General features: G+C 43.9%; 1 pseudogene; it reads left to right on the top strand.

The window, feature by feature from the left end:
* Positions 1–4,664: 4,664 nt before the first annotated feature.
* LOC134736133 (spliceosome RNA helicase DDX39B-like) lies at positions 4,665–11,891 on the top strand (annotated as a pseudogene).
* Positions 11,892–12,240: the final 349 nt, after the last annotated feature.

Genomic DNA, 12,240 nt, shown 5'->3' with positions numbered 1-12,240 from the left:
AAGTTGAGAGAGAACCATAGAGGGTGCCAGTGGCCAAATTTACATGTGGCTCAAGTGTTCTAAGCCTTCCCAAATCTCCAGGTGGGATAGCTGCTCAGAGTCCTGGCTTTGTCCCCTGAAGATGTACCTTGGAGTGCCCTCCCTAATGCCCACATGTTGCCTTTACAGGGCTGCTGTGTCACCTTTCTCTGTAGCTGATACCAGCATATTCTTCCTTTTAGTATAGTTTAGGCAGGCTCCTTTTATTACAATAAATCTTATTGAAAATGAATAAAATGAAAATAACATTAAGTTGGTCAGGTTCTCAAAAATCCTACCAATTCCACTCAAAGTAGCAAAGCTGCTTAGTTAGAGTCCAAATTACCTCTTCCTAGAGTGACTGCTATCTTCACAGATGGGCCAACATCTTCATAGGCACTAGTTTTCGTCATTTCCCATCAAACTACCTTTGTCCCCAAACCAGCCTCTAATCCCCATCATCATAGGCTCCAGGTGCCATGTTGCCTTTGGGCACCCAGACACTAAACTCCCTAAACATCTTGCCTCATTCAAGGACAAACATTTTCTTTAAAACTAAGACTTTCACCTGGGTACAGTGGTGCATGCCTGTAATCCCAGCTACTTGGGACTATGGGGTGGAAGGATAGCTTGAGCCCAGGAGGTCAAGACCAGCTTCAGCGACATAGCAAGACCCTGTCTCTAAAAATTAAAAAAAAAAAATTGAAGACTCTTCATTTTCTGATCAAATGCCAATTATAGTGACTCAAGCCTCTTAGGTGCTCAAAAAATAGACATTGAATTGATAAGTAAGTGAACAAATGAATCAATTAGTAAATTAATGAAGTAAATGAATGAAAGCTTCACCTCTGTTACTCTCCCAAATCCCATTTCTCCTAGGCTAGAGACCTCTGGCTCAATTCCCATATAGGCCCAGTGATTTGCGAGTCATTTCTGACCCCTCTGAGCCAGTGAATGGCTGAACCCTCCTGTGTCTGGTACAGATCAATCCACCACTGAACCCTTCTTGAACAATAAACTGATGTCTTTCCTCTGTGAGAGAAAATTTAAATATTTCTTCCACCTGGTTTTCTCTCTCTCTTCTTTCTCCTTTCATCTGAGACTTCAATTAAATATATGCTAGGCTTTCTCATTTTGTCCTCCTTATCTTTTACCCTCTTTTCTGTATTTTCCATCTTTTTTTCTCTCAGTGCTACACTCTGAACCATTTCTTCTGACCTTAGTTCCAATTCAGTAATTTTCTCTTTAGCTGTGTTTAATCTATTTTAAAACTCACCCATCAAGTTCTTAATTTTAGCTATTGCATTTTAGTTCTAGAATTCCTTTTCTAAAAATTTGTTATGTATTTAATAGTTTTCAGTTCCCTGCTGAAGTTTTCAAGCTGGTGTTTTTTATTTCTTTGAACATAGTTAGCATAGTTATTTTATAGTCTATGTCTAATAATTCCAATATCTGAAGCCTGCATGACTCTGTTTCTATTGTCTGTTGTTTCTACTGGTACTTGGTCATAGTGTCTTATTCCCTTATGTATTGGTCATCTTAGAATGTGTGTATGACATTCACCTCACCCCAGCTGCTATGTCTCTAATCTCCTCAGAGAACTTTGAGGATGGAGGACATAAATTCAAGGGGTTGCTATTCCTGTCAGGATGCCATTTCACATTGTTGTTCAAAGTCCAGTTGGAAAACTACTCAAAGAGGTCTGAAACTGGGACCCAGTCTTGTCAATACCTGCCCCACTTTTGGAAAGTACTGAAGTGTGTTTGAGGGTTGTGGGGACAGTGGGGATGGAGGAGTGGTAAGGTAAGAGACTTCTGGGAGACTTCTTCCCACTTCATCACAAACACCAAACCATGGTCCCACCCAAAGGCATCAGCATCACCTCCTGAGCAACCATAGAAGAGGAGACTTTCAACCAAGCTTGCCTAGACAAGGCAAGGATGAAATCAGGCTTCAGAGGTTGCAAAACTGTCACCTGGCAGAGCAACATTCAGTCTGTTAATGTATTTTATTCATGTATTCATTTGTTGTTTTAAAGTACTGCTCAGAACCAGCAGATTTAGACCAACTTTTAGAAATAGGAAATTTAGCTTCTCTTTAAAGATCAGAGGTTCTGATAACACTGAGCCCTGATACCAGGAGGTAACAATTGGCTGGAGCTAAGAAGCAGCCATCCCTGAGAAGTAAGTGCTCTTCAGGAGCTGCATTTACCACCACTCAGGCAACAAACGAATTTGAACTTATTCTGCCCACTTCACTTAATTACTGCCTGGCCCTGTAAGAATTTAATTTTTCAGTCCTTGACCTAGAGAAAAGACAGTGTGTAATTCCGATCCCTAAGAGTTGCCAAGACTGAGACAGACAGCACACAGTCAGTAGAGCAAGAGATCAGAGAGGCAGGGGACCTCTCAGAGGCTCCTGCTGACCCTGGGGGAATGTGCCATAGGGTCCGCCCGGCCCCTTCCCAGGTTCCTGGCAAGGCCTCCCTACCTAGGCCAGGTGACTGTGTCTAATGCAGCCTGGCCATTTCCTGTGAGACCAACCTTGGGCAAATCATTTAACATCTCTAAGCCTCTATTTCCTCATCTGTAAAATGAGAAAGGTCATAGTTCCAGATCCATAGGATTGTTGTGAAGTTAAATGAGGTAATGGATGAAAAAGCCCTAGCATAACATCCCATAGATAACAGGGATGTCTGCTGCTTCTCCCCGCCCTGCCTACTCTCACCCTCCCTGGGTGCCCTTAGTACCAGAGACTGCAAGGGCCAGAGCCACACCATCCTCTTTGATGTGTAAATGATGAAATCAAGGCCCAGAGAGAAGGAGATTCCCCCAGATGCTGTAGTGTGAGCATCCACCCTTGGTCCAATGACACAAATCTGTCCAGGCCAACTTAGGCTCAAAGAAGGGACCAATCACAGCCAGGAATGAAGTGAGATAGGAGGGAAGGCTTCCTGGAGGTGGCGAACTCTAAGCAGGATTTGGAAGGAAATATGGAACTCAGATTGGCAAGGAAAGGGGTTTTCTTATATGCTGCTCCCCATAACCCACACTTTGAGTCACCAAAACTGAAAGCATTTTACTGTCTTTGAGCTCCAAACAATAGTCCCTAACCCCATCCTTACCCAACTGCCCTGTCCCAACAAATGGACTCAAAATACCCTTACCTGCTCTCCTAGTTCTAACTAGAACTAGGAGACAGACAGACAGACACACACACACACACACGCACAGCAAGAGAGAGAGATATGTTTGTCTTCTCCTCTTGTGGGGCCCTTTCATCACCAGCTCATTTTTCCCGTAGAGAATCCTCAAACTGATACAACTCAAGACATTCCATATCAGAATTAAGTTTTCTCTAAGGCAGTGATCAAAGTGATCTTATTTACCAAGGAAATTAAGAAGGCTCCAGGAGGAATTGCCATCTAGAACCAAACTCATCAAACTCAGGTGCTTTCGTTTGTTTTTTTCTAATGAGTTTTAAGCTGGGCTCCCCTTGGGACACTGAGCAAAGCCTGCCGCTTCCTGAAGTTCCTTCCTTCCCACTTCCTACCACTCTTCAGCCAGGCTCTCAGGACCCTCTCAGTCAACCCAACCTCTCCCTGCACCTCCCAGAGAGCTCTCCTCACCTTTCAGACCTCTCCTTGGGCTGCTGTCTCCTTACCATCTCCTCAACTGCTGCAGCTGCCACCACCAACATGCACACACACACACGTGCACACACACACGTGCATGCACACACACATGCACACACACAGGCACACACATGCACACACACACGTGCATGCACACACACTCTGCCGTCGCCACTCGTGGGGTTCTCTCTCTGCCTTTGTGGCAATATGGCTTCCCTCTTCCCTTCCACTGGAACCACTATGGCCCAAGCCATGGTCAGTTCTCTGTCCTTATCTTCTCTGACCTCTCAGTGGCCTTTCACCCAAGAGACCCCCCTTCCTTCTGGAAACACTCTGTCCTCTGGGCTTCCCTAACCTCCACTGACCTGGTTCTCCCCTCTCCAACTCCTTCTCAGTCCCGTTGTCAGACATCTTTCCCTGACCTCAAAATGCTGGAACAGGAGGTTCTCAGGTTAACTGCAGTTTCACCACATCCTCACCAACACTGCATCTTATTTTTATTTTTAAAAATCTTTGCTAATCTGAAGGCAAAATACTGTTGTGTTGTTTACATTTCTATTTCTTTCCTGTAGGATGACTCGCTAGGGCTTTGCTGTAGGCCATGGCAAAAAGTTTGGGCTTTCTTCAAAACTCCAACAGAGGAGTAGCATAATTCAATTTTCATCTTCACAAGTCCCTCTGGCTGGCGAGAGGAGGCTGGACTGAAAGGAGACGAGGACAGCAGTGCCGGCAAGAGAGGACAGTCGCGTGGGCTGGGGAGGCAGTGCAGGGCTGAGAAACGGAGGGACCTGCATGGGATGGTGGTGAGGGTGCTGGAATGAGGGGAGGGGAAATCAGGGATGACCCTTGGGCTTTCAGCCTTGGTAACCGGAAGAGTAGTAACAGCTACCACTTACAGGGGATGGCCATGCATCACATGCTGCTGCACAGGTTATGCATGTTTTCATCCACTTCTGCTCCTCCACTCTGGGGAACAGGCGCTGTTGGCTTCCCAAGCCATGGTCAGTTCTCTAAATACATGCCCAATGTCAAGGTTGCTGTGTTTTTTGGTGGTCTATCAAGAAGGATGAAGAGGTGCTGAAGAAGAAGTGCCTGCATATCGTCATGGGGACTCCAGGCCGTATCCTAGCCCTGGCTGGAAATAAGAGCCTCAACCTCAAACACATTAAACACTTTATTTCAAATGAATGTGATAAGATGTTTGAACAGCTCAACATGCGTCGGGATGTCCAGGGAATTTTTCGCATGACCCCACCTTGAGAAGCCGGTCATGATGTTCAGGGCTACCTTGAGCAAAGAGATCCATCCAGTCTGCCACAAGTTCATGCAAGATCCAGTGGAGATCCAGTGGATAATGAGATGAAGTTGATGCTGCATGGGTTGCAGCAGTACTACATGAAACTGAAGGACAACCAGAAGAACTGGAAGCTCTATGACCTTCTGAATGTCCTTGAGTTCAACCAGGTAATGATCTTTTTGAAGTCTGTGCAGCGGCGCATTGCCTCGGCCCAGCTACTGGGTGGAGCAGAACTTCCCAGCCATTGCCATCCACCGCGGGATGCCCCAGGGCTCTCTCAGTATCAGCAGTTTAAAGATTTTCAATGGTGGAGCCAAGATGGCCGAATAGGAACAGCTCCGGTCTCCAGCTCCCAGCCCCAGTGACACAGAAGACGGGTGACTTCTGCATTTCTGCTTGAGGTACCGGTTTCATCTCACTAGGGAGTGCCTAACAGTGGGTGCAGGACAGTCGGTGAAGCGCACTGTGTGCGAGCCGAAGCAGGGCGAGGCATTGCCTCACTCGGGAAGCGCAAGGGGTCAGGGAGTTCCCTTTCCTAGTCAAAGAAAGGGGAAACAGACGGCACCTGGAATCCTAATACTGCGCTTTTCCAACGGGCCTGGAAAACGGCACACTAGGAGATTGTGTCCTGAACCTGGCTCGGAGGGTCCTGTGCCCACGGAGTCTCGCTGATTGCTAGCACAGCAGTCTGAGATCAAGCTGCAAGGCGGCAGCAAGGCTGGGGGAGGGGCGCCCGCCATTGCCCAGGCTTGCTTAGGTAAACAAAGCAGCCAGGAAGCTCGAATTGGGTGGAGCCCACCACAGCTCAAGGAGGCCTGCCTGCCTCTGTAGGCTCCACCTCTGGGGGCAGGGCACAGAAAAACAAAAACTCAGCAAGAACCTCCACAGACTTAAATGTCCCTGTCTGACTGACAGCTTTGAAGAGAGTAGTGGTTCTCCCAGCACGCAGCTGGAGGTCTGAGAACGGACAGACTGCCTCCTAAAGTGGGTCCCTCACCCCTGAGCAGCCTAACTGGGAGGCACCCCCCCAGTAGGGACAGACTGACACCTCATTCAACCGGGTACTCCTCTGAGACAAAACTTTCAGAGGAACTATCAGACAGCTGAATTTGTGGTCTCACGAAAATCCACTGTTCTGCAGCCACTGATGCTGACACCCAGCCAAACAGGGTCTGGAGTGGACCTCTAGTAAACTCCAACAGACCTGCAGCTGAGGGTCCTGTCTGGTAGAAGGAAAACTAACAAACAGAAAGGACATCCACACCAAAAACCCATCTGTACATCACCATCATCAAAGAAAAAAGTAGATAAAACCACAAAGATGGGGAAAAAACAGACCAAAAAAACTGGAAACTCTAAAAAACAGAGCACCTCTCCTCCTCCAAAGGAACACAGTTCCTCACCAGCAATGGAACAAAGCTGGATGGAGGATGACTTTGATGAGTTGAGAGAAGAAGGCTTCAGACGATCAAAGTACTCTAAGCTACGAGAGGAAATTCAAAACAATAGCAAAGAAGTTAAAAACTTTGAAAAAAAATTAGAAGAATGGATAACTAGAATAACCAATGGAGACAAGGGCTTAAAGGAGATGATGGAGCTGAAAGCCAAGTTTCGAGAACTACGCGAAGATTGCAGAAGCCTCAGTAGCAGATGCGATCAACTGGAAGAAAGGGTATCGCTGATGGAAGATGAAATGAATGAAATGAAGAGAGAAGGGAAGTTTAGAGAAAAAAGAATAAAAAGAAATGAACAAAGCCTCCAAGAAATTTGGGACTATGTGAAAAGACCAAACCTACGTCTGATTGGTGTACCTGAAAATGATGGGGAGAATGGAACCAAGTTGGAAAACACTTTGCAAGATATTATCCAGGAGAACTTCCCCAATCTAGCAAGGCAGGCCAGCATTCAGATTCAGGAAATACAGAGAACGCCACAAAGATACTCCTCGAGAAGGGCAACTCCAAGACACATAATTGTCAGATTCACCAAAGTTGAAATGAAGGAAAAAATGTTAAGGGCAGCCAGAGAGAAAGGTCGGGTTACCCACAAAGGGAAGCCCATCAGACTAACAGCTGATCTCTCAGCAGAAACTCTACAAGCCAGAAGAGAGTGGGGGCCGATATTCAACATTCTTAAAGAAAAGAATTTTCAACCCAGAATTTCCTATCCCGCCAAACTAAGCTTCATAAGTGAAGGAGAAATAAAATACTTTACAGACAAGCAAACGCTGAGTGATTTTGTCACCACCAGGCCTGCCCTAAAAGAGCTCCTGAAGGAAGCACTAAACATGGAAAGGAACAACTGGTACCAGCCACTGCAAAAACATGCCAAATTGTAAAGACCATCGAGGCTAGGAAGAAACTATAGCAACTAACGAGCAAAATAACCAACTAACATCATAATGACAGGATCAGATTCACACATAACAATATTAACGTTAAATGTAAATGGGCTAAATGCTCCAATCAAAAGACACAGACTGGCAAACTGGATAAGGAGTCAGGACCCATCAGTGTGCTGTATTCAGGAAACCCATCTCACGTGCAGAGACACACATAGACTCAAAATAAAGGGATGGAGGAAGATCTATCAAGCAACTGGAAAACAAAAAAAGGCAGGGGTTGCAATCCTAGTCTCTGATAAAATAGACTTTAAACCAACAAAGATCAAAAGAGACAAAGAAGGCCATTACATAATGGTAAAGGGATCAATTCAACAAGAAGAGCTAACTATCCTAAATATATATGCACCCAACACAGGAGCACCCAGATTCATAAAGCAAGTCCTCAGTGACCTACAAAGGGACTTAAACTCCCACACAATAATAATGGGAGATTTTAACACCCCACTGTCAACATTAGACAGATCAACGAGACAGAAAGTTAACAAGGATATCCAGGAATTGAACTCAGCTCTACATAAAGTGGACCTAATAGACATCTACAGAACTCTCCACCCCAAGTCAACAGAATATACATTTTTTTCAGCACCACACCACACCTATTCCAAAATTGACCACATAGTTGGAAGTAAAGCTCTCCTCAGCAAATGGAAAAGAACAGAAATTATAACAAACTGTCTCTCAGACCACAGTGCAATCAAACTAGAACTCAGGATTAAGAAACTCACTCAAAACCGCTCAACTACATGGAAACTGAACAACCTGCTCCTGAATGACTATTGGGTACATAATGAAATGAAGGCAGAAATAAAGATGTTCTTTGAAACCAACGAGAACAAAGACACAACATACCAGAATCTCTGGGACACATTCAAAGCGTGTGTAGAGGGAAATTTATAGCACTAAATGCCCACAAGAGAAAGCAGGAAAGATCCAAAATTGACACCCTAACATCACAATTAAAAGAACTAGAAAAGCAAGAGCAAACACATTCAAAAGCTAGCAGAAGGCTAGAAATAACTAAAATCAGAGCAGAACTGAAGGAAATAGAGACACAAAAAACCCTTCAAAAAATTAACGAATCCAGGAGCTGGTTTTTTGAAAAGAAAATTGATGGACCGCTAGCAAGACTAATAAAGAAGAAAAGACAGAAGAATCAAATAGATGCAATAAAAAACGAAAAAGGGGATATCACCACCGATCCCACAGAAATACAATCTACCATCAGAGAATACTACAAACACCTCTATGCAAATAAACTAGAAAATCTAGAAGAAATGGATAAATTCCTCGACAAATACACCCTCCCAAGACTAAACCAGGAAGAAGTTGAATCTCTGAATAGACCAATAACAGGTTCTGAAATTGTGGCAATAATCAATAGCTTACCAACCAAAAAGAGTCCAGGACCTGATGGATTCACAGCTGAATTCTACCAGAGGTACAAGGAGGAACTGGTACCATTCCTTCTGAAACTATTCCAATCGATAGAAAAAGAGGGAATTCTCCCTAACACATTTTATGAAGCCAGCATCGTCCTGATACCAAAACCTGGCAGAGACATAACCAAAAAAGAGAATTTCAGACCAATATCCTTGATGAACATTGATGCAAAAATCCTCAATAAAATACTGGCAAACCGAATCCAGCAGCACATCAAAAAGCTTATCCACCATGATCAAGTGGGCTTCATCCCTGGGATGCAAGGCTGGTTCAACATACGCAAATCAATAAATGTAATCCAGCATATAAACAGAACCAAAGACAAAAACCACATGATTATCTCAATAGATGCAGAAAAGGCCTTTGACAAAATTCAACAACCCTTCATGCTAAAAACTCTCAATAAATTAGGTATTGATGGGACGTATCTCAAAATAATAAGAGCTATATACGACAAACCCACAGCCAATATCATACTGAATGGGCAAAAACTGGAAGCATTCCCTCTGAAAACTGGCACAAGAGAGGGATGCCCTCTCTCACCGCTCCTATTCAACATAGTGCTGGAAGTTCTGGCCAGAGCAATCAGGCAGGAGAAGGAAATAAAGGGTATTCAATTAGGAAAAGAGGAAGTCAAATTGTCCCTGTTTGCAGATGACATGATTGTATATCTAGAAAACCCCATTGTCTCAGCCCAAAATCTCCTTAAGTTGATTAGCAACTTCAGCAAAGTCTCAGGATACAAAATTAGTGTACAAAAATCACAAGCATTCTTGTACACCAATAACAGACAAACAGAGAGCCAAATCATGAGTGAACTCCCATTCACAATTGCTTCAAAGAGAATAAAATACCTAGGAATCCAACTTACAAGGGATGTGAAGGACCTCTTCAAGGAGAACTACAAACCACTGCTCAATGAAATAAAAGAGGATACAAACAAATGGAAGAACATTCCATGCTCATGGGTTGGAAGAATCAATATCGTGAAAATGGCCATACTGCCCAAGGTAATTTATAGATTCAATGCCATCCCCATCAAGCTACCAATGACTTTCTTCACAGAATTGGAAAAAAATACTTTAAAGTTCATATGGAACCAAAAAAGAGCCCGCATCACCAAGTCAATCCTAAGCCAAAAGAACAAAGCTGGAGGCATCACGCTACCTGACTTTAAACTATACTACAAGGCTACAGTAACCAAAACAGCATGGTACTGGTACCACAACAGAGACATAGATCAATGGAACAGAACAGAGCCCTCAGAAATGATGCCGCATAGCTACAACTATCTGATCTTTGACAAACCTGACAAAAACAAGAAATGGGGAAAGGATTCCCTATTTAATAAATGGTGCCGGGAAAACTGGCTAGCCATATGTAGAAAGCTGAAACTGGATCCCTTCCTTACACCTTATACAAAAATTAATTCAAGATGGATTAAAGACTTATATGTTAGACCTAAAACCATTAAAATCCTACAAGAAAACCTAGGCAATACCATTCAGGACATAGGCGTGGGCAAGGACTTCATGTCTAAAACACCAAAAGCAATGGCAACAAAAGCCAAAATCGACAAATGGGATCTCATTAAACTAAAGAGCTTCTGCACAGCAAAAGAAACTATCATCAGAGTGAACAGGCAACCTACAGAATGGGAGAAAATTTTTGCAACCTACTCATCTGACAAAGGGCTAATATCCAGAATCTACAAGGAACTCAAACAAATTTACAAGAAAAAAACAAACAACCCCATCAAAAAGTGGGCAGAGGACATGAACAGACACTTCTCAAAGGAAGACATTTATGCAGCCAAAAAACACATGAAGAAATGCTCATCATCACTGGCCATCAGAGAAATGCAAATCAAAACCACAGTGAGATACCATCTCACACCAGTTAGAATGGCTATCATTAAAAAATCAGGAAACAACAGGTGCTGGAGAGGATGTGGAGAAATAGGAACACTTTTACACTGTTGGTGGGACTGTAAACTAGTTCAACCATTGTGGAAGTCAGTGTGGCGATTCCTCAGGGATCTCGAACTAGAAATACCATTTGACCCAGCCATCCCATTACTGGGTATATACCCAAAGGACTATAAATCATGCTGCTATAAAGACACATGCACACGTATGTTTATTGCAGCACTATTCACAATAGCAAAGAGCTGGAACCAACCCAAATGTCCAACAACGATAGACTGGATTAAGAAAATGTGGCACATATACACCATGGAATACTATGCAGCCATAAAAAATGATGAGTTCGTGTCCTTTGTAGGGACATGGATGAAACTGGAAAACATAATTCTCAGTAAACTATCACAAGGACAAAAAACCAAACACCGCATGTTCGCACTCATAGGTGGGAATTGAACAATGAGAACTCATGGACACAGGAAGGAGAACATCACACTCCGGGGACTGTTGTGGGGTGGGGGGAGGGGGGAGGGACAGCATTAGGAGATACACCTAATGCTAAATGACGAGTTAATGGGTGCAGGAAATCAACATGGCACATGGATACATATGTAACAAACCTGCACATTGTGCACATGTACCCTAAAACCCTAAAGTATAATAATAAAAAAAATAAAATAAAAAAAATAAAGAAAAAAAAAGATTTTCAATGGTGAATTCTTGTGGCTACCAACCTATTTGGCCAAGGTATGGACATTGAGCGGGTGAACATTGCTTTTAATTATGACATGCCTGAGGATTCTGACACCTACCTGCATTGGGTGGCCAGAGCCAGCCAGTTTGGCACCAAGGGCTTGGCTATCACATTTGTGTCTGACGAGAATGATGCCAAGATCCTCAGTGACATGCAGGATCGCTTTGAGGTCAATGGTAGTGATCTGCCTGATGAGAGAGACATCTTCTCCTGCTTTGAACAGACATGGTAAAGGACATGGTAGAGGACACATTGCAGAATGTGACCGTCTGTCCTTCAGGAGAGGACACATCAGGGTGGGGTTGAAGGAGACAACAGTGCCCCCACCCCTGACAGCCCCCACCCCATGGCTTCCTTCTTTTGCATCACCACCACTCCTGAACCCCCATTTCTGATTTGTCAGAATGGTTTTTTAACAAAACTAAAAACAATATATATATATAAAATATTATATATTATACTTTATTATATGCTATATAATATACATATATATACTATACTCATATTATATACTATAAATATTTCATAGTTGAGGGCACTGAGCCCAGCAAGGCCGTGCCAGAGCCAGAATTCCAACCCTGGTGGTCTGGCTCCAGAATCCACACTCCCCGTAGCGACACTAATGGCCTCTATTGAGAGAGTTGAGCACTTAGTGAGACAGAGAAGACTAGGGGTGGAGGGGGGTGGTCCCAGGGTGGGAACCCCCAGGGTCGGGGCCCAGGCATCTGCATTCTTCAGCCTCCCAGTGGCCTGACCACAGGCAGGGTGTGC

Source organism: Symphalangus syndactylus, chromosome 3 (assembly GCF_028878055.3).
Source record: "Symphalangus syndactylus isolate Jambi chromosome 3, NHGRI_mSymSyn1-v2.1_pri, whole genome shotgun sequence".
Taxonomy (NCBI): Eukaryota; Metazoa; Chordata; class Mammalia; order Primates; family Hylobatidae; genus Symphalangus; species Symphalangus syndactylus.
The sequence above is the reverse complement of the archived record's forward strand: the minus strand, read 5'-3'. Positions and strand labels throughout refer to the sequence as shown.